Genomic DNA, 24,901 nt, shown 5'->3' on the forward strand with positions numbered 1-24,901 from the left:
TAGTTTTTACACATTTATTCTATGTTCCTCTACTTTCCTAATCACCACAAATAATTAAGTTCAGTCATTTGTTAAAAATAGAAACATGTCCAATATCACTACACAGAGATTTTTTCTTTACACGTGACTTTTGAGTTCCTCATTTCGAGGCGCATTAGGGATGTTGTCCCATATTGCAATCCATAGTTCTGATTTTTCCAAATATTTTTATGTGATCTTCATCGGTATGACATTCTGAATAAATCTGTGTATTTTTGTCCATTTCTGAAAAAAAATAAAGTTGTTTCAGCACTATAAGGCAATGACACTTTTATCGCTATATTTATTTGTTTTGAATACAAAGTGTATGCATAATTAATTTCTTCCAGTATACCTTCACTAGTCAAAAGAAGGACAAAACATCTGAATGTAACCTTAAATTACAACACACAGACCCTGTTAAAGCATTCAATAAAATTTTCTGGTGCCTAAAATTGCATTTTGACAGAGAAATTATGCAAAAATGAAGATTTCATAAAAAAAAACACCAAAATACTTAATTATTCTAGCCAGTGGCAACCTTGTATTTTATACTGTAGAAACCACTATAAACTACTGTAAAAGTCAATTGAATCATATAATTAGAGTGCAATGAAGTGCAAATTTTCAAAACTTGTTCTTTCACATAATTCTATTTGAGAAAAAATGTTTTTTACATGTATTTCAGTGAAAATCTTTTATTAGTGAGATATCGGCATGAGGTTTTAAAGGAAACATTGTGGCGTCACACGTAATATGGCGTCATTAACTAACGACATATCAAAATAATGCTAATTATAGTTTGCAGTGTTACATGAAGAACAGTTGCCGCAAGGTTTAACTTGAAATATGGAGTCGAAAAGATCAGTAACCAAGCATTTTCATTTAATGCCAAGACCATAGCAACAGTTTTCATATCAGTATATTTTTAACATACCGACTGTAATTTGAATTAAATAAATACCATAAATAAACAATTTAGAGCTTGCCAAATAAAACAAACTAGAACACACCCGCGAAATCGCGGGCATATACAGCTTGTGAACTGTTGCAGGATGATTTTTTGTAAAAGATATTATGTATGGAGAATTACATAGAAGGTATACCTCCCTTTTTCCAAAGTCCGATATTTGTTTCCTTTCTGTTAAATTCAATTATATTTGTGTTTCTGGCCTACGACCACAATTATTCTTCTCCTTTGCTACAATGCTTCTTTTAGTAAAAGTCAAATCAAATTAAAAATTTGCACCGTTTCAAACATGAAATAAATGTAACTGCTAATATATAGACCATTATTAGTCTAAAAAATATGATAATTCATCAGTGCTTTTTTTTTGAGAGCCTTATTAACATGCCAATTGTAGGATTTGAATCATGTATAAATGACTAATACCGACTAAGGCTAATTTGAGGGGTTGTCGATCGGACGGGTCCTGATCCCGAAATCCCGGACTTAAGACCATGAAACTGCAGAATTTAAAGAAATTCATATCCCGAAATCGAAAAATATATTCCCGAATCCCGTAAGGATCAATCCCCAAATCCCGAGCTTAAAAACACCCGATCCCGACGCCCCGAAAAAGGTCCTGCCTCCCTCTAATCTCTACCTTACTTTCATTTTTGCCAAATCACTATTTTCCCTTTCAACAATAAATTTTTATGCCTCAATTATGGGCATTATGTTTTCTAGTCTGTGTATCCGTGCGTTCGTTTGTTCGGTCGTCCGTCCGTCAGTCTCGTCCGTCTGTCCCACTTCAGGTAAAAGTTTTTGGTCGAGGTAGTTTTAGATGAAGTTGAGCATGTTTTACTATTTCAATATATAAGACATGATAATATAGGCTATGCCTGTGTCGTTATTTACGTGACGATAAGTGATTGAATGACAATAAAACATGATAATATAGGCTATGCCTGTGTCGTTATTTACGTTACGATAAGTGAATGACAATAAAACATGATAATATGGGCTATGCCTGTGTCGTTCTTTACGTGACGATAAGTGAATGACAAAAATGATTGTGTTTATTTTCACACGGCCTGGGTCGTTGCTTACACTTGGGACAACATATAACGATTCAGGCAATGTGAAAATGGCTTGCATGAATCTTAAATAAAACATGATAATGTAGACTATGCCTGTGTGGTTATTTACGTGACAAATAAAACATGATAATTTAGGCTATGCCTGTGTCGTTATTTACGTGACGATAAGTGTGAAAATGGCTTGCATGAATCTGAAATAAAACATGGTAATATAGACTATGCCTGTGTCGTTATTTACGTGACGATAAGTGAATGACAACAATGACTGGGTTTATTTTCACACAGCCTGGGTCGTTGCTTACACTTGGGACAATGAATAACAATAATGATTGTGTTTATTTTCACACAGCCTGGGTCGTTGCTTACACTTGGAACAACATTCTTATATAACGATTCAGGCAATGAATCTTAAATAAAACATGATAATATAGGGTATGTAATGTAAATTTACCAAACTTCTGGAAATATAAACGGAAGAGGAAGTTGTCTATGAATAAAAGCCGGAGTGATGACGGACACATATCCGGACTTCTTTTTTTCCGTTTTTCTCCCAAAATAACCGAAACTGAATAATCATAAGAATGGATGACAAATGCGACTATGCATGGTACCTATAGGACATATAGTCACAATGATCAATTTATTGTGGAAGGAGGAGAAGCGACACCCAAAATGAGGTCTTCTCGTTTAATAGTATAGATGCTTACCAGTTATTCAGGACTTTTTAAAACCTCTAGTTTGCCATCTCAGGTTAAAAAGTAATGATATGTCTGGAACTGAAATAAGACAAAAAAATTACTCAGGCTGTGTTATTATTTGGTTTAGATACATAAGTATTATTGAAAGAGCAAAAATCAAATTCTTGAAAGTTTTATCGCAAAGAAAGAAAAATGCTTCTCCCTTGTGGCTTATCAACCTTCATTTAAATCTTTTATATTAGCAGTAACGAGTGCTAGCTAACTATCTTAATAGTTGAAAAGGTGCAGCAATATTGTTTTCAAAAGTTTTGTTGATCCTCCCCCTTTTTCACTGAGAAAAGACAATATCTTGTGATTTGCTAGTGTGCATTACAAATAATAATTCATGATTTCCTTAATACACTGTTTATTAACTGCATATGATATCTACTGACCATGGGTCAAATTATTGGATAAAAGCACATGTGATGATGTATTTCACTTTACTCGTATGAAGTGTGTTATCTCCCTTGATTATCAGTTATTCCTGTAAACCGGAGTGATAATTACATAACAAAGACTGTATTGTGTCATGTTTACTCACAGCTAAAATTATTATGTTAGTTCATGCCTTTTTCAATTCATAAACAAATTCCTTTCGGATCTCTCGGGGGTGTAAACAAAGTTAGAATTGTGCCTAAAAAAAGTGTTCAGCCCCGTGCCAGTAATGCATTTTAAAAGCGAAAATTTCATTGAGTATTTGCTGGTATTTATCTATAATGGTTATCTAAAATCATCTGGGATATCTAGGTATAAATAAAAAAAATACTAATCATCATTTTCACACTTTTTACGGGTGTACAAGGTGAAATCATCCATAGATCACTCTGAAAACTTCTGATTAATCTTTTTGTAAATTGGCTCAATATCTTTAATTGTTTTTACATAGGCGGTAATGGTAACGTTTTTTTCCTGTAGCTCAGTCCATATCGTAAACTTGGATATGTATGATAGCTCGTTTCGAAGCTGTGACATTTTCACATATGTGGTTAAATTTTCGGGGTACGAAGTGAGATTACTTTTTCCGTAAATTAGCAAACCCCGAACATCCTTTTGTGATGCGGCTCCTTGTGGTAAAATATCCCCTTTTTAACACAATAAGTTCTTTGAAAATTTAATACTTTGAACACATTCAATAGCTCCATAGTTTTTACACATTTATTCTATGTTCCTCTACTTTCCTAATCACCACAAATAATTAAGTTCAGTCATTTGTTAAAAATAGAAACATGTCCAATATCACTTCACAGAGATTTTTTCTTTACACGTGACTTTTGAGTTCCTCATTTCGAGGCGCATTAGGGATGTTGTCCCAATTTGATGACCCTCTGTTATAGACCAATCATAGTTCCTTGCATATAATGCATGGAATTCAAAATACCTGTCGTAACTTCGTTGTTGACATTACTGGCACGTCTGCGCCGACATATTGGATGACGAAGTTACGGCCATTCCACTTCGAGAATTCATCCGCGGTTCTGCCAAGGCGCTACTTTTAGCCGAATTGCTACCGCTGTCCGATGATAATTCTCTTTCAACTCGAGGAACTTGATTTGAGCTAGTAATATTCAAATTAGCACTTACATAATGCATCAGAAGAATGACTATTTGGTGCATTGTCTGCCGATTTGCACGTCTGTGATGAGTTGCATGCATCTATTGGTCAGCTTGGGCAACGTTCTAACGCGCAATATTGGCCAGGTATATTTTCTGGAGCATATTCTTTCCCCGTGAAACGGAGACAAAAATGGAGATATTTTGTAACTCGTCTTTACATGTTTTTAGCTGTCTAATTAGCTGGGTCGGCACTACTAGTATCCCACTGATTAATCCTGTCTGAAACGAGATGCACGGCGATCTGTAATGATCAGTGATAAATGAAAGGTTTAATGTCCGAGTGTTAAAGTTTAGATTCAACTTCTCCATTAATCGTAGAAAAGTTATATCCTTGGGGAAAACGTATATATCTCGAATGATAACAATAATGTCAAAACATGTTTGCTGGACTCATAAATTGTAGTACAGAGAGGATTACACACCAGTAATGAATGACAACTGGGCTTTTCATCGGATGTAGTGAATAGATACGGAGTTGTTTCCATTTCATAGCGGAGCATACTGCTCTCAGGGGTAGCATGTCTTATCTCTGAATCTTACATCTCCTTAGGATCGCTGCTGGAGCCATCTCACAAACTCTGCTCAAGATCACCTTGTGGCCTCGGAACCTATATATATATGAAACACTTGTTTCTTTATTACTTCTCAGCCAACGTTTGATTCGAACATTGGCGACAAGTGGTCCGCCAAAGCATATTCCCTCAGGCGCCTGGTAATGGCAGGGCCCCATCCCTTTCACTCATTCTCCATGTAAGTTCCTTATACTAACTGTAGGGGCCTGTCAAAACTTGGGATTCCCTACCTTTTCATGAATCTGGTATCTCTTTCGTAAATGCCATGGATGAAGTATGGCATGGATGAAATATGTAACAACGAGACACAAACGGGCATATAGACAAAGCATAACAGCAAAATACAAAAAAATGTTATTGTTCATGTAGTTCAAATCACTTCATTCCTGGTACAATTAAAACAACAAACAACATGTTCTACAAATGACATTTTTAGAAAAGTTATCTTTTTCAATCTTATATTTTTGTAGTCCCATCAGAAGGAGCAATCTCTGTCATCAATAACACATTGCCATTCAAATATTGTAGAAGTGAGCACTATTGTTACTGTCGCAGATTGAAATTGATATCTTGTAAATTTCCTCTTTCTCAACCACAAACTCCCCGGTACTTTTATACGCAGATGGATAATTGATTCCAACACTGAACTTGACGTTCTCAAACTTTATTATGCCTCTCTTCGTCCTTCTGAATGAAAGTTTTGCTGTCATGGCTCTGAAATTCATTATATAGAGTATTTATAAAATATTATCCGGTTGATGCCTCAGAGGTGAAACATGATCTTTAAACATTCCCTAAAATATGTCACCAGTCACACTAAGTATGATATACGATTTATAAAAATAATTCTGGAACATATTTTTGTTTTATATATTGCCATACATCTGTTGTAATCATGATACTTAAAACCGCAAGCTTTTGACAATATACAAGCTTTTGACAATATACAAATAAAAAAGCTAACCAAAAAACAGGACCCGGGTGACGTTATCAACACAGCTTCGGGAAGAATGTGAACAAAAAGAGACCGAAAAAGATGACACCAAAATTACTCCAGAGAAGGAGATATTTCTGATGCTTCTTCAATTAAACCAACAGCAAGTTAAGAGAATACAAATATGCTTTTATTCTCATTATAAAGTGTAGTCTAAATCATAAAATAGAATTTTCTTTATCACTGTATGCTCCATGACTGGCTATACAAATGTAAAATTTAAACAGTAGAATAAGTACTTCAATCAACCACATGGGTGGAAACACAGGATGTACATCATGTATATGCTCCCAATTACTTACGAGGGTGTTGATGTCCTAGCTAACACCAAGATATTATGGTTAAACCAATATGGCTGAATTTCATAATTTAATTTGAAGGTTGACATTTCAGTGAATTAACGCTAAGTTCTTGGGGGAAAAGAATTAATCACCCTATGATAACACACAATAATTATAGTAACCATATACTTACTTTTAATAGCCTTTCTCTTTTGTTCTGGAAGGACCTCCTTTCTGAATTGTTTGTTTCCATAAACAGTACAGTTATTTATTTTCATAATTTGTCAACGTATCTTATTTTGTTCAGAACCAACTTTTCCGGTGTTTTAGACACATTCTTTGAACGTTCTAGTATAACTGTTCGTTTCCATAAACAGCACAGTTATTTATTTCCATAATTTGTCAACGTATCTTATTATGTTGAGAAACAACTTTTCGGGTGTTTTAGACACATTCTTTGAACGTTCTAGTATTTCTCTATGTATTTTTATCCTATATTTGCTTGGTGCAACAAATGCTGTTTCTAGAAAGAACAAAAAGGACAATCTCAATTATATACAGATTCTATATGTATGCAAGTACATTATATATCCCTAAATTTTCATTTTCTATATTTTATGGTACATATGCATAATATCTTTAATCTAGCATCATTTAATTGCAGAAAGAGAGTGCCACGCTCTTTGCACGTTAAGAGCCCATGAACAACTCTTTGAGGGGTCCGTATGTGGCCTGTTGCAAGGCAAAATTGCTTTCCGTATCTAATATACCCGTCATAATCCTCGTCACTTTTATCATTTTCCGCAGCTGTAAATAAAACTAGAACCTTTTAAAATGCAGCAATTGTGTCTAGTAAAAAAGCTGACGTTGATTATTATATGGTAAAGTAAATGATTGATTTGTATTTAACAATGGTTTTACAACTTTCAAAACTATTGTGTAATTCATCGCAGTCAGTTTTTATTAGTGGAGAAAACCAGAGTGTCCAGAAGAACCATCGACAATCCGTAGGAAAGCTCTCATTTCTAGCTAATAAAGACCCCGTTTACACTGGAAACGAAATTGAATCGATCTTAAAAAGACCAGTTCGCGTTTACATTGCACAAGATATTTAATCCAGTGCGTTTACACTACAACTTAAAAAGAACCGGTATTTTTCTATCTAAATATAACAAAAACGAATATGATCGATCTTTTTAAAACCACCACTAGAGGTAGACGTTTTAGTTCCGATGGAAGACCGATCTTACCCGTTTACACTGGACCAAAGATCGATCTTTTTTGTCAGTTTAAACGGGGTCTAAGAGATGTTAAGTGCACCTGTACAGGATTTAAACTAACAAACTCAGTGTTCACTCCCTAGTGATATGCTGCAAACCTTAATTGTATTTGCTGTAACCTAGTATTAATATTAGGTTCTTCTTTTAGTCAGTGGTGCAAATATTAGTTTCCTGTATTTTAGGTGAACATATGGTTTGACCATGGAGATTGTTTTGATCACCATTTAAAGCTTTTCAAAGGTAGGACAATTAACCGCATTAGGAAAATCAGACTACCCAGAAAAAAAAGGCAACAGTAGTATACCGCTGTTCAAACTCATAAATCCATAGACAAAAAACAAAATCGGGGTAACAAACTATAACTGATGGAAACGCATTAAATGTAAGAGGAGAACAACGACATAAACACTACAATGTAACACACACAGAAACAGACCAAGCATCAGACAAAATCCCACGAGAATAACAAATATAACATCAAAACCAAATACATGAATTTGAAGTACTGTGACACGTCTTATCGCAATGTGAACAATATGCATGTTGTACCTCCATCTTTTCATGTTCATAATTATTGTGGATGTTTTCGTCGAAATCTCTTTTTTAAGAGTTGCAACTAATTCGTTTTGTTTCAAATTCTGTACTTACTGATGACTTGTAGAAGCGGAATTCAATGTTGCGACGACTGCACAGGTATACACTAGTGGGTAGATGTCAGTGCAAGATTATTAGGTATTGCCTTTTTATTTTAAATATTTTCTCAATATTTCAAAACACAATATAATATAAATAATTCAATACACAAGTCATTTTACATAACCAAAAATATATAAGCAAAATTTGTTTCAAACATCCGCCGCCATGGGGGTTTTGCTCCGAACGTTTTAAGAATTATTAAAGGGATCAAACAAGGTTTTTTCTTGTTTCCAAACAATAACTTGTGGAACAGTGTATTTGAAATATGCTTCTGAACAATCCATCAGTGTTTTTCTCTTGTTTTGAAAGCCCTATTAAAATGCCAATGGTAGGATTTGAATCTCGAATAAATGACTACGGTTAATTTCTATCCTACTTTCATTTTGGTCAAATCACCACTTTCACTTTCAATAATAACTTTTGTCGACATGATTTACTTATGTCAGTATATATGCAACTGATAGGACCCCCTAAACAGTAGAAAGAATACTTGGGAAGCATTACCCAATATAATAATTAAGAACTGTATTCCAAGATCACGAACAAAGGGAATTAATTGTAGTCTGGAGCCTTCGGTTAACTATAAACATACGTATATTGTAAATAAAGTGCATTTGCTTTAACAATCAATTCCAAGTTTGTGCTAATGCGGCGTAAAGCAAACAACAATCAATTTATCAATCATAAACCATAAACCATTATATTCATCGAGCAAAGAATTTATTGCTGCCGTAGAATTCCTATAAAATTTACATGTCATTGTTCTCTACTGATTTTACATGTACCGGACATTCAAGTTTAGTACCTTGACCATGAACATTCAAAAACCAGAGACAACGGCTTTTAAAGTCGTCTTTGCTAACTGACTTGTTAGCACCAAATAGAAACTTGAATTAATTGATTGGAAACGGAATGGATATTCTGCTCAAATGGCTTCTTCTAAGATATCAGAATATGCAAAAAAGCACTCTTCTGATACTTCTGGTTGATGAATATCATCTACCACATGTGCTGGTAGATTTCAGGCTGGTTCCCATGTTGATTCGTACTTGGGAAATTTTTCTCATTTGACCAGGAACAGCTCACCCTACAGGAAAAAAACAAATTAAGGAAATTTGAAATATTTAAAAGTCCTATTTAGAGGAGATTAGACCAAATATTGATGGGCTTTGCCCAATATACACCATTAATACCGACCAATTTTATTTAAACAAGAGGATAGGTCACAGACACTGCATTCAAAGAGTAAGGAGGGCCAACAAGCGATTGTCCTCTTCTTAAACCCACTGACGGGTCCAGTCCAGACCAGGTGTTCTTTTTCTCTCCATGCGCCTGGAATGACCTTCTTGAAGGCCATAGAGTCTCCTTCAGCTGGATTTTCGGTTGCAGAATACTTCCCAATAGTACCGTACCAATGTTAGATTCCTGACAAAATTTGGAATATTGGTTTGGTAGCATTCCTGACACCTAAAATACGCGAGACGTTCTTAAATTACATAGATATTATACGGTTAGCATCTCAGTTGAGTTAAGATGCAACGGATTTTTACAAACTTTTCCATGGTTTATCGCTATTTTAATAAGGTTCTCGATTGATTTTTCGGCGGTTACAAAACGTTTCTGTGTTGATGTTTCCTCATTACATGATGTAAAAGAACAGTTCAAAAATGGTATATTGTTTCCTCAGCCATATGTTGATCTTGTAGTTGTGTGATGTTGTTTTAATGTCATTACTTCAAATAACATTTCTTTATTTGTAGTCCTGTTTGGATTCCAACCACACATTGCCATTTTACTGTCATTGGTCATTTCATATATCAAATTCTTCTCATCGATAGATCCAGAAGAAATTTCTTTTTCCTTCAATAGGTTTTGGTTTTTCTGTCCTCATATCATTCCTTCTTTTAACACAGTTCCAATGACAATAAGATTGAGAATGGAAATGGGGAATGTGTCAAAGAGACAACAACCCGATCATAGAGCAGACAACAGTCTAAGGCCACCAATGTGTCTTCTTTAATGCAGCGGGAAACTCCCGGACTCGGAGCCGTACATCAGTTGGCTCCTTGACAAATAGGTATAACTAGTTCAGTGATAATGGACGTCATACTAAACTCCAAATTATACACAAGAAAACAAAATTAAAAATATTGTTTCATTATAAACTGGTTCTCAGAACTGACGACAATACCTTCCTTGAATTGGTCGACTGTTAATGTAACGGTTTATTTCTTCCCCTGTGATATTCTATCCTGAGGATAATTTGTCCCGGTAATTTTTTTCCAGGCTTGGTATTTCACAGGTTGATTTTTTCCTGAGGAGTGAAAATCTATCTGTGTTATGCGGATAGCATGTACCGGTATACATTTGCCGTACTCTATTTCACAGAACCGTGTGAAATAGAATCCCATTATTTAACTACTATATAAGTTACTCACAATCAATATATACCTGACTATAATTATAAAATGTTTCACAAAGGTAGACCAAATTTGCATAATTTATCAAAGGGAGGTGATTATGAGCAATTTATATTTTAAAGATATTAATATAATATATTTCTGAATCTATTTTATAGTGAAATTTTTCCTTGAATCTTATTTTTTATATCTTCATTTAAATTTATGTAAAAAGATGACTTACAACTTGATTTAATAAGACAGATAACATTTCACAGGTAAAAACTATGCAGCTTTTAAACATGCTTTTGTTCCAATATATTGTTATGCTATAATTTATCTGATTTCCATATAGTCAACAACTACATCTCTGTCCCCAGACAAAACTATTTATATATTTAGTTAAAAATATCATCAGAATCAAATTCTTCTATTACTGTTAACAGTAGTAATATGCAACTATATTTTACTATTTGTCTACCTTACTTTCAGATTTATATTTGTACTGAGATCTGAAAACAACTCACTTTTACATGTATTACACTAACCTTATTTGATCATGATATTATTTTCACAATTACGATCTTTGAAATTACTTCATGTTTTCTTCCCTATGTTTCATGATAATTTCCCTTCTAAAAGGATGATATTGACTTGAATAATTCAGTTAATTTTTTCAAGGATAATTTGTGAAATATTTCCCATTATAAATCTTTTTTTTTTTCTTTTTTTTAACAATTTCGCTTTATTTCAAATACACTTGATATTTCATAGTATTTTTAAAGGATAAGTTTTTTTCTAATAACTATTTAATAAGTTACCTGTCCAGATAGAACTTCACGGCAAAGGAAAAAATATTCCAGGGAAATATTTTCCTCCGGATAAAAATATGACAACAACTACTGTGACATTTTTTCCTCCGGATCAAATTTCACCCGGATATAATTTTGCTTTACATTAACACATGGATTATACCTCTAGTCAGCTGTGTCTGAACAGCTTCATGGACTGGCTAACTGTTGTAATTTGTATTCCCTTTTATTGTGCCTATAGTTCTGATGATTTTCTTTTCACTCACTACCTGCATAGTCCTTATTGTGACTTTGATCATTCTGTTTTGTGCCCTATTGAGATTTCTAGTATCCACATATCTTCGTGATGAACGGGGAGAGGATGATTCTAATATTACTTGCTAGAACGCGTATACCATGATCTCGTGACGGGCGGAAGCCATACCCGTAGCCAGGGGGGTCGTCCGAACCCCCCCCCCCCCTTGAAATCAAATATTAAGCACTGTTAAAGTCAATGTTTAGTTCAAATTGTGACTGTTCAAGTCGAGTTCAGGAGTCCAACGACCCCCCCCCCCTTTTTTGGGGATATTCCTGGCAACGGGCCTGGGAGCAGTCTTAAAAAAGACGAGGAAGCACATTTCCGTTATTAGAGAAATTGTCGTGTGAACAAAAATGTATATTATCTACACTGTAGAGATGATTGTAAAGTTGATTATTGATGTTTTTGACTTTTTCATTGAGCTCTGAATATTTGGTAGAAAAAAACTAATGAGTTTATTAATGTGTCAACTTTCTTAGATGCTTCATCTATTATTAAGACAAATTTTCGAACAACAGCATCTGCACTCTCTTGTTTTAAACTGTGTATACCTACATGCAGTTATCCTGTTACGAACTTTTGCGATCTCGTATTGTCTCTATTGTGTATGTCGTGTCTTTTGTACCATCACACACAGTTCCCGAAAGGAGTTTCCGAATATCAATGAAATTGGAAATGCTATCATGTAGAAACAGAAAATCAAAGTTGATGGCTTTAAAATCATGATTTCCTGACAATGTAGTTAAGCTCCTCTGTCAGCAAATTGTGCTCAATTTATATGAAGAGATACATTGTCACCAGTATTGTCAGATTTACTTGACATATTTTTTTGTTTGATTTGACTTTTTTCTATGGTTTTAAGTGTTACTATTTGATACTGTGTTTACATATTTGTTGTTTATTTGTGTCTTCTGAGCTATGCTGAATTGGTTGATCCATACGATGTGTCTTTGTCCAAACTAAGGACAGTTTTACCAAGTTTTATCGTCTGATCTTTTAAGTACCGAACGTGACTTCTTCCCGATTGTGACTGTTTTGCTGAATGTGAATTCGCTTTGCTCTAACCGGTGTTACGGTATTTTTCTATCCAAAATTCATGAGCAAATACTTTTTATAGGACAGTTCCAAGAAATTAACTTGGACATTGGTAATTTGAATGCTTTGAATCATTTAATGGTGAGATAAAAAAAAAAAAGAAGCCTCTTTGGAATCAGATTTTTATAAAATTATCTTCTAGTCGCTTCGTGCAAACTTTTAGTAACTGAATGTAACCAGAAGAGAAGATTATTGCTGAGAATCAAGCATCAGGTAAAACAGCAAAACTATTTATCACTGTACTGTTCTGAATACCAAAGACGGTCATGATGAACTCAAGTATAGCGATGAAATTAAACCACTCTTTTCTCATGACAATGTATTTTAATCAAGCACATCCTTTTTAAGAACTCCAAAATAACTATGAATAGATATGTCATTACAGTAGAATAATTACATTTGATTCATGTTTCATTGAAATACGTTATTCTAATTGGCTACACTGCAATCTCGCGTTATTTCTTAAGCAATTTTATTTCACAATAAAATTTACCACTCATGAAGACACGAGGTCTCACAATAAAGTGCACAGGTAAATTAAATAAAAACTTGATCGTGATTTCATGATCCTAGCTAAACAATCGAATTATAAGAGTTGAATGCTTCTTTTTGTACCTTCTTCTGTATGCCGACCCCCACCAGGAACCAAATGATGTACAAGTTAGGTAACGATATGAATGAAACAATGAGCAAAAACCATAACCATCTAGCTAGCTATACAAGGATTTGAATAATTGAAATAAATCAAACGGAGTTTGATGGTTTGAATTCTTAAAAACAGGCCAATGTTAATTTTTGTGTGCATTTATTTTTGCTGATTTTAAATAATGGACAAAAATGTGAGATTGATAATTGTGATTTTAGAAAAATCTGCTTACATATTATAAAATAGAAAATGGAAATTAGGAATATGTCAAAGAGACAACAACCCAACTTAGAAGAAGACAATAGCCTAAGGCCACCAATGGGTCTTCAACACAGTGAGAAAATCCCGCACCCGGAAGTGGTCTTCAGCTCATAAATATGTATCAGATATAAGAATGCAATACAGCTCTCAGTCGCATTAATAAATTTAAAAAAAAGGAAGGAAACTATTGATTTTTGTAGTCATTGATAAACAGAAGGAAACATAATTATTACCTAATTTAACAGTTAGGGCATTCATTACAATATATTTTTATTACGGTTTACTTACAGAAACTTACTACAGCTGCTGGGAATAGAGATATAGAAGCCTTAAAAGTATGTCTACAGAATGGTGCAGACATTGATTATCAAGATTAAATGTAATTTCTATGTTATACTTACAGAAACTTACTACAGCTGCTCGGGAGGGAGATATAGAAGCCTTAAAATTAATTTGCATGAATGAATTTGAAATTTATAGCAGGGAGAAAGAAAAGAAACAGTTAAATTATCCGAAGGATAAATGTAAAACATCTTGTTCGGTAAGTTTTATGCCCTGTTTTGATAATGTTTTTGCATCCATCTGTCCATTCCTGTCTCTAAATTTTATCCTCTTTACGTTTTTGGTGACAGTCGCCATGAACTTTAGTTGGTAACTTGTGGTTTTACATATATATACTAAACATTTAGTATGTTGATATTAGTGGGATTTTTGCGTGACATCCTGTCAACTGCTTGTTAATTATGTATATACATGTCTTAAAATTAATATCTGACACATTGGTGTTTTGTGAACTTGGAAATTAGTTATTTCATAGAATAATGAATGTTTTGAGATTATCAAAATACAAAATATCCCTTTTTTACGATTAAGTATTAAATAAAACAAGAAGTTTCGGATATATGTATAACGGTATATAAAAATGAGACAACAGGCGAACAACACAAAAATAAGGGGAAAAAACAATATAATTTTTATGCCACATTTATTATGCCCCATGTATGCAGGTTAAATGGTCGAGGGTAGTTTTGATGAAGTTGAATTTATCAACTTGAATCTTAGTACACATGTTCCCTATGATAGTATATTTCTAATTTTAATGCAAAATTAGAGTTTTACCCCATTTTCACGGTCCAATGAACATAGAAAATTAAAATGCAGATGGGGCATATGTGTAATAGGGGCACATTCTTGTTAGTATCAATGTTATAATTTCCAACATGTTTAAAGAGTTCAAGATATTTATTCATTGAAATAAAAGTTGAACTCTTTCAGAACTTCAGATGCGCAAAGAAGTGCTGTTTTTGTTGTTGGCGTTTTGTATAATATATTGCAAATTCTTGTGAAAAATGGAATGTATTGTAATTGCCTTAAATGTTAACATTGATCAATACATATATATATATAACTGGGGAAAATACCCAAATGTTTTAAAGAAGAATACATAAATTGATTGTTATGTAATATTAGAATATGAAGATGTGGTATATTGCTAATTTGACAACTCTCCACCAGAGACTAAAGGATGTAGGAGGTTAGCAACTGATGACACTGGACATCTTCAACAATCAGTACAGTCCATACCGCATAGCTATTTGTATTGAAAATCATATGGCATTGCTACATGTATGCAAACAATTTTGTATAAGCCATAACTTTAGATTTTATTGGTTCTTTTTTAGAAGGATTAAGTTGATTATTTAGAATAAAAGGAGAAAACACAGAAACAAGACCAGAATAAATTCAAGGACAAAAGTTGAATCAGTTATTATTTTCATCACTCAAGTCAATGAATTGAAGTTCTATTAAATACCAAAAGATATTGAAACAACACTAATGACAATTTTTAGTGCTGAATTACCAAAAATTGGACTATTCACAACGCTTAATGATAAGAAGCTATTGATTTTTAAGGGATATCCGGGGGGAATTAGATTTATGTAATTAGCTATGTTTAATAGCCTTATTATAGAGTTTTCATTGATTTCAAATTGGAAATGATTGTGTTTCAAACAAGTATTCTAGAATTCATAATTAAACATATATTGATACCTACATTTTTGCGCCTGTCCCAAGTCAGGCGCCTCTGGCCTTTGTAAGTCTTGTATTATTTTAATTTTAGTTTCTTGTGTACAATTTGGAAATTAGTATGGCGTTCATTATCACTGAACTAGTATATATTTGTTTCGGGGCCAGCTGAAGGACGCCTCCGGGTGCGGGAATTTTCGCTACATTGAAGACCTGTTGGTGACCTTCTGCTGTTGTTTTTTTTCTATGGTCGGGTTGTTGTCTCTTTGGCACATTCCCCATTTCCATTCTCAATTGTTTTATCTGTTTTATTGTTATTTCTTTTAGTTTTGAAGTTATAGAACATTATATTGCATTTACATTTCCAAGGAAAAAAAGATATTCAACTAAAAAGATTCATCTATTAACAATTAAATACCAAACCGAATTCGTTATAACAAACACATTACTGTATATTTATAATTATAGTCCCATGGGACTACAATTATCCCATGGGACCAAACAAAAGCTCATGATATATTGGTCAATCCCGTGTGATTTTGCCCTGTCCCATGGGATATCCCATATTTTTCTAAATCAAATTGCAAAATATATATAATAATTATAGCAGAAAAGCTATGAAATTATTGAATCCCAAGTAATTCCACACACTGCGGAAAAGAGATGATTTCAGATTTCCAATTGTGAACTTTCCATTTCTCAGTAGCAACATTCCAGCAGCACCAATTGATACGATATTCCCGTGCTTGCATATCCTATCATGATTTTCTTTATACAGGGTTGCTGCTCACAATGAAGCTATTAAACTAAGAGTTCCCAATGGTGAAGTTGAAATCACCCCTTTGAAAATTTTACGGACGCAAGCACGAGTTGGTTGACCGTTATGGAAAAACCGTTTCACAAATGATATCGGATATGTTCATTACGTCGTAACTACAACACCTTCCCTTTCATGAAAGTGACCTACCGAATTCGACTATTTTTACCGGATTTGTTATCACATAAGCAACACGACGGATGCCACATGTGGTGCAGTATCTGCTTACCCTCCAGGAGCACCTGAGATCACCCTTAGTTTTTGGTGGGGTTCGTGTTGCTTATTCTTTAGTTTTCTGTGTTGTGTCATGTGTACTTTTGTTTGTCTGTTTGGTTTGTTTTCATTCTTAGCCATGGCTAAGATCTATGAGTTTGACTGTCCCTCTGGTATCTTTCGATCCTCTTTGGTTATATACATGACACTGTAGCTTTAATTTGAGGCGGCGGCGGATTTGCAAATGAGTGTTTTTCAAATTAAAAGTGTCAAGTGTTTAAGGACGTTCCCTTTTGAATTTTCCTCGAAGTTCAGTATTGTGATGTTAACCCATCGGCGGATCCAGGGGGCGCCCCCCGCCCCCTTTTCGTTGGAAAATTTTGGTGGATTATATAGGGAATCACTTAAGCCTGACTGGAGCGCCCCCCTTTTGAAAAGTTCTGGATCCACCACTGCAACCAAACAGATAAATACATATTTTTAATTGTATATCAAATTCCATGCTTAATTGGTGATAATGGGTTATGTTAATTATTTGATATAGAAACTTTTAAGCAGAAATATATGGTTTTCTGTTGTATTAAATGCAATTGTAGATAGTAACGAAAGATAACTCCTGTTTTTCTGAACTTGTAACAGAAATATTAGTTTTCAGCTATTGCCTGGACTGTTATTTGATTGGTGGTTGATGAACTTCCAGTGGCAAATATTAATTATAGTATTTTTGTCACTAAAAATATTTAATCGTTATTTTTTTTCTCGTTCAAAAAATTACATGTAAACAAATTTCACCATTTTGCCGCCAAAATGTTGGGTTTAAATGCTGATTTTTTTCTTTAACGGTGACCTATATTTTTTTATTTGCTTATTCATTGAAGCGTTATTTCAGCTTTTAATATTACAGTTTTTGACAAGTGTCACAGACAAGTTATTTTGATATTCGGATAAAAATATGTCAACACATCTATTTTCCCTATTATTTCATTGAAAAATGGTTCATTTACATACCTGTTTAAAAGATTTTTTAGTATTACAAGATATTTCTCTTATAACAGTGGTTGTCTGCCCTTGAATTAAAAGCGGCAATGAAATTTTAGCAGAGAAAAATGCTGCCTACTTCCACGTTCCTCGACAGCATAACATCATGAAAATTAGTTAAAGTATTAGTAATTATATGAACTAATTCAATGTAAGTGCATCGCTTGAACTTTTTATTGATAATCCTGCATATGTAATAATTTTCAACTGTGCAAAGCGTGTATCGCACATAAACAAAATTGCTGACAATGAAATAACAATTGAATCCGTTATCAAAACAATTGAAAAGTCCAACGACCTTAATCTGGATAGCATTTTCTCAGAATATCCTCCAGAATGTATACCTACAAAGTTAAAAACGCCAGCAGGCGATAAGGCCAAACGAGCTAAATATGAGTCGATAGACATTAATCTATATGAGGACAAGGCAAACATGGTTGCCTTTCGTGTGAAAGTTGATCGCATTCTCTTGTGGATCAAAACTCTTCATGTATGGTATTATGATCAGCTTGGTAACTCCGCCGAACATGATATAAGGTGATTTGATGATCCAGCAGATTGCAGCAGATTGGTGTAAGAATGCAGGAGGCAATAAAGCCATATGTATTGAAATTTTAGCGAAGCATCCGCATGATACAGTTACTCCCCTTTTATACAAAGTTACATTTTTTATTAGCACTGGGGTCATCCAGATACAGGGTAATGCCAAAGACAAATTTGTCAAACGGGATTTTCCCATCTTGATAGCACTAATTAAGAAAATTAAAGAGTTCAATGGTGAACAAGTTATTCAACACAATACACCTTCAAGTAGCCCTGTAAAAGAGGCAAATGTGGAGGACACTTTAGGCAAACTTGATGATGATCAAACATGTGAAAAACAGTTATTTTAAAACAAAGGTGATGTAAACAATAACAATGAATCAAAATCAAGCAACCAAAGTATTGAATGGTCCGTAACACAATTTAGACCTGAAAAACTGTTAGAGAGGATAGAAAACTTTTTCGTACTCGCTCTAGATAAGATATGTACAAAACAATCTGAACTTTTTTCAGCCAAAATGAAAACAATGGAGGATTCATATATCAATCACATGAAAGAAAATGATAACAAACTTGCAAAATTACTTGAAAGTGTTACCAAAATTCAAAGTGCCAAATCTGATTCTACAAATGCATGTGATCAGAAAATTTTCAACAAATTAAATACACTTGAGCATGAGAATTCTGATTTGAAGATGTCATTGCAACAGGTTAAACACACAACAGAATTAGACAAGTTTCAGTTGCAGTCAAAACTTGATCAGCAAACATCTCAGTCTGAGCTTCAAAAGGTGAACCATAACAAATCACAAAAGCAATTAGAGTTTGAAATTAATAAATTAGAAACTACAATACATGAGAAAGATGATAAACTTAAAACTTTAGTAAGCTTATGCAATGAACTGAAATCTAAATTAGAAGAAAAAGATGATGAGCTATACAGTCTTAAACAACATGCATGTAGAGATGATGGTGCTGTGCAGTTTCATGATGTGCCATCAAGAAATAGAAGATCCGCTCAAAATAATACAGACAAACCACACGTTATATTAATTGGAACGTCAAATACTGAAAGAATTGATGTATCTAAATTGTCATCAAAGTTTACAATGGAGAAACGAATTGCGTATACATTACCTGATACCGAGTTAAGTTTGCGTGAAATTGAGCATGCTCCTGATATAATTGTGTTTCACTCCTTAACAAATGAGCTACGTGAAAAAAGTGCAGAAAGTTTTGTTAACAAAATGAAAGAAATTGTGTCTTTAGCAGGTGAATTATATCCATCTTCAAAAGTTATCATATCTACACCAACACCTAGAGCTGACAACGAAAGCTTCAATGTGAAAGGCCAGTTGATAAGTGTTTCATTTAAGCAGGAATACTTTGATACCGAAGAAGTATATCTGTGTGATCACAGTAATTTAGCAAAAAAAGGCAGAGCAGTACCTAGATTTCTCTGTGAAGATGATAAATATCACCTTTCAGATCAAGGTGTAAATGTGTTTGCAGCAAATATTCGAGATATAGTTGATGAAGCTCTTGATTTACCTAAACGTAGACCGTTCTATAATAGCAATGTTAATCTGAATAATGGATCAAGAGGTGAATATCGTGGACGTGGTGGATATCATGGACGTGGTGGATATCGTAGTCGTGGTGGATATCGTGGTCGCGGTCATAACAATTATAACAATTATCAAAGTCGGGGTCGTGGATATGGGTAGCCTTAATATCCTTCTATTGATTGATTGATTGTTGGTTGCTTTACGCCGCATTAGCACAAAAAGGCTATATCGCGGCGATCCTTATATTGAACTATCTTAACTATATTATTAAAGAAGATAAAGTTTGCCAGTTATAATTAAGCTTTGTTTAATACATATTGTAAGAAATTGTAGCTAGATTTTGTTTTGCTTTCTGTCTTGTATAAACTTAAATTGTCATTTATAATTATATAGGACAAGAAAAGGTTAATTCATTTTAACCTTTCCTCAGTTAGAGGAGTTATTTATTTCATAAGAGGAAAACGAGTTTTATTACTTTACAAGGATTTCATATTCATATTACATTGTACCTGCCCAAAAGCTAACTATCTATCTAAAAAAATTGTACAACTTAGAAGTGGTCAGAGGAAAATTTAAAAACAAATTGATTAAAGAGCAATTATGACCAGTCAAAAGAACAATATTTTTTTCCACAACATAACATTTGGTGTTTGGAATATAGGTGGGCTTATTTCAAAACACCATGATAAAATAACAGATCGCCTTTTTCTTTAGAAGATAAGAAATTATGTTGTGGTACTATTAGCAGTATTAAAAAAAATTTAGACTCAAAAATTAATCTTTCAGAGGACTATATTGAACAAGCGCCTAATGAATGTTTTAATATTATAGATAACGCTGCCAGTAAATGTTTAATATTTCGTAAAACAAAATTAAAAAGTGTACGTAAACATAAAAATAAAAAATGGTTTGACATAGACCTAGTACAAAAACGTAAAAGTCTTTCTAAAGGTAAGCTATTATCAAAACTCCCTTGGGACCCAATTATAAAAGGGTCTTACTATAAATGTTATAGAGAGTTTAATAAGCTACGTAAACATAAAGAAAGGAAATTTAAACAAAACATTCCTGACAGTCTGGATAATCTAAGTGATAATAATCCAAAGAGTTATTGGAATCTCATTAAAGAATTAAAAGAAGACATTTCGGATGGTCCAGAAAATTCTATTCAAAGTAATGTCTGGTTTTAATATTTTCAATCTTTAAAATATAACTCTGACAAATTTAAAGACAGATTAGAGGAAATTAGTAAAAAAAAGTAAAAAATTTAGAAAAAAAATCCAACTTTTTGTGAACTAGATTACAAAATAACCCTAAAAGAAATTTTGGATGCTATAAATAAACGAAAGAATAATAAAGCTGCAGGATTGGATGGTATTCCAAATGAGATATTAAAATCAGGGGGAAGTATATTTACACCTGTTTTGCAGAAACTTTTTAATTACGTATTCTGCTCTGGGAAATACCCTGGCAAATGGGCATTATCTTATTTATGTCAAATTTTAAAGCAGGGATTCCTAGTAAACCTGAAAATTACAGAGGCATAGCAATAAATTCATGCATTGGAAAATTATTTAACAGTATTTTTAATAAAAGACTTGACATTAATCTTGATAAAAATAATATAATTCATCCATGTCAGATTGGTTTTTCAAAAAAGAGTAGAACATCTGATCATATGTTTGTTTTAAAAACCATATTAGACAAATATACTAACAAAAAAGGGGGAAAATCTATGCTTGCTTTGTGGACTTTAAAAAGGCTTTCGACAGGGTCATATACTGTGGTATTAAATATAAATTACTGGAAAATAACATATCTGGAAAATTTTATACTATTTTAAAATATATGTACAGCAAGAATGAAATGTCTGTGAAAGTGGGCAATGTATTAACACCATCTTGCAGCCTCCAAAATTTGAGCAAAGTCCAGATACTGTTGATATCAATTGGCGTATAATTGATTGTCTCATGTACACTGATGACATTATTTTATTATCAAACACTAAAAAGGGTCTTCAAAACCGACTTGATATATTGCATACTTATTGTATTGACTGGTGTCTAGATATAAATTTGTCCAAAACAAAATTTTACTTTTTAACAAGCCTGGAAAATTTTTGAAGGAATCATTTTATTTAGATAAAGAGGCTATAGAATGTGTTAATAAATGTAAATATTTAGGGATAGTCTTTACTTCTAGTGGTCTTTTTCAACAGGGGAAAGAAGAGCTATTCAAAAAATCCTTAAAGGCAAAATTTAAATTACAAAAATCCATGTCAGCTTGTAATCCAAGTATTGATACTGCAATTCATTTATATGATCACACAATAAAACCAATTTTATTATATTGTAGTGAAATTTGGGGTTCATTTAAAATTAACTCTGCTGCTTGCAAGAAAAAAAAGTGATTATCTATTTGAATTAATCTACATAAATGATTATTTGGAAAAATCACATTTCAGATATTTAAAGTATATTCTTGGTGTAATTTTAAAAGAACGCCTCAAATTTAGCAGTGTTATCAGAGGAAGCAAGATTTTCTCTTTCTTTTTCTGTCTATATCTATGGTAAAATATGTACACATGCTTAACAAGTTGGACAAATGGTTACTTTATGATGGTTATGTTTGTAATAAAATTTTAGAAGCAGAAAACATTAATTGTTGGTATCCATCTATGAATATGTACTTCAATCACTTGATGTACAAAATTTAGATACAAAGCTCAATAAACTAATTAAATTTGTAAAATGTAAACTTTGTAATAGTTTTTTAAAAAACATTTTGGTTGGTCAAAAGATCTGAAACCTTATCACAAGGTAATAGTAAATTAGAAAATTATTTCAACCTCAAGACTGACTTTGTACAGGAGGCTTATTTATCAATTAAAGATTTTATTATAAGAAGAGCTATATATGTAAAATGAGAATAAGTGCTCGTGATCTTAAAATTGAGAAAGATAGATATAGTAAAAAATACATAGAGAGAACTCAACGTCTATGTCATCACTGCTTATCACATGGATCAAATTCTATTAAAGACGAGACCCATTTTACAGTAAATTGTCCATTATATATTGAACAGAGGAAATTATTATTTGATAAATTTATCACTTTTTGTACTAATTTTAAAGAACTACCTAATGATAAGAAATATTTCTGGCTGTTCACAAATGAGCATTTAGGGAGCTACCATTTGATTTTTATGGGGGGAGGGGGGTGGGCTAGGATGAAATTTGAAAAAAATAGGCAGGACAGGAGTTTGAAAAAAAATGGCAGGATGAGACACTTGCAAAAAAAAAGTCAGGACGACAATTTAGGTAAAAAAAGTCAGGATAAACTAAAACAAAAAAGACGGGACCGAACAGAGTGAAAAATAAAAAGGCAGGACAGAGATTACAGCTAAAAAAAGCTAAACAATTGACTACAAATTATTTGTGACATTTTTTCCTATCAAATTTGAATCTTTATGTCCGTTCACCCAGGATTTGTATACCAAAATGCGATCACCAACTACAGGTAATAATTGCATCACACGCGCATACCTCAATCTATGCACTAGCAACGACAAAATTATTTACCTGTGAGATCTAACGAGTGGGTCGATGATTAAATGTGCTATGACAAATCCCGTGTAAATTTACGACGCTATGTTTATATCTAAACTTTTTCTCTTGATATCGTTATAGTTAATTCAGGGCTACTTATCTTAAGATTGACCTTATCGAGTGGCGCGTATATTAGTCGTTTGACCTTATCGAGTGGTGTGTATACTAGTAACGACATTTCTATTTACCTGTTCCACTTTGTGTAAATAGTTTAGTCGTTGTAAGTAACAAGTAATTTTTATTGAATTACACAATAAACCCTACAATTATATAATATTCCAAATGTATGGTAACTTCAAAGCAGTCTGCCTACTAGTGGAAAACATTAGTGAAATTTTAAAATGTCAAACTACAGGAATAATGTTCTTCAAATTGACACAGTTCAAAAGACATCACTTAAATATTTAGCTATAAACCAAATTAAAAATGAAAAGACGCATATCTCCTACACCACATTGCAACCTACAATTCTTGATGTTCGAAACTACCCTATCCAAAGTCAGACTCGCTCAAATACACTCGGAATTAATTAAGTATTGGGATGAAAGAATTACTCCAAAGTCTAAAAGAGCGAGTGCCGCTTAATCAATAGTTTATTTTAATTTAGGCCTTACACTAGGACCTGATTTCGGTCACAAATCTTGTCATCTGTTATACAACGCCATCCCATCATATAAGTATTTGTCTATTTCTGGAACTAACAAGTCTCAATATCAAATACCATTTATACATGTAGGTACTAGAAACTTGTCTATTAGACAAAAGATAGTCCTACCATAACCAATATCCTTAAAACGTAAAACATAGGTCATGATGACCTAATTTGTTGTAACCTTCTACCCAAAAGATATCTACTGTATCAGTGCTGTACTACATGTAGTTACTAAGATATGGTCCTTAACCAACTACTTATGGACAGGGATAACACTAAATGTCCCGCTCACATATGTGGTCAGGCCACATATAACAGTACAACAGCATATTTGCAATCCCTTTTTATGCTCGAGTGTCACTAACATTAGTCAACAGCATATAACAAACCTGGTAAGTATCATCAGTTTGCCTTGTTTCATCCTTTAAAATATTTGACGTTGTGATAAAATAAACTAATTTGATGCATGCTGATATCGTCTGATCAACAGGACCGTTTATATATTCTACATTTGATATATGTTTCGACTAACGAGCAACTGCCAAAGTCTCCTCAGGGTTTAATTTACTCTTGTTCTTTTTTAAATATTCATATCTTGGTTTTTTAGTTGAGTTAGCTATTAATCATTTTCTTGTGAAGTTTTCTTATTTTGTTATTGTCCGTTTAGCTTGGTTGTCCTTCCATTC

General features: G+C 33.2%; 1 long non-coding RNA gene across 1 annotated transcript; it reads right to left on the reverse strand.

Moving 5' to 3' along the window:
• Nucleotides 1-3,146, reverse strand: LOC139495922 (uncharacterized). The gene is made up of 2 exons (XR_011657501.1): nucleotides 2,769-3,146; nucleotides 1-264 (listed from the first exon to the last, which is right to left on the reverse strand). It is a non-coding gene; the product is annotated as an uncharacterized lncRNA (long non-coding RNA).
• Nucleotides 3,147-24,901: the final 21,755 nt, after the last annotated feature.

Source organism: Mytilus edulis, chromosome 11 (assembly GCF_963676685.1).
Source record: "Mytilus edulis chromosome 11, xbMytEdul2.2, whole genome shotgun sequence".
NCBI classification, from domain to species: Eukaryota; Metazoa; Mollusca; class Bivalvia; order Mytilida; family Mytilidae; genus Mytilus; species Mytilus edulis.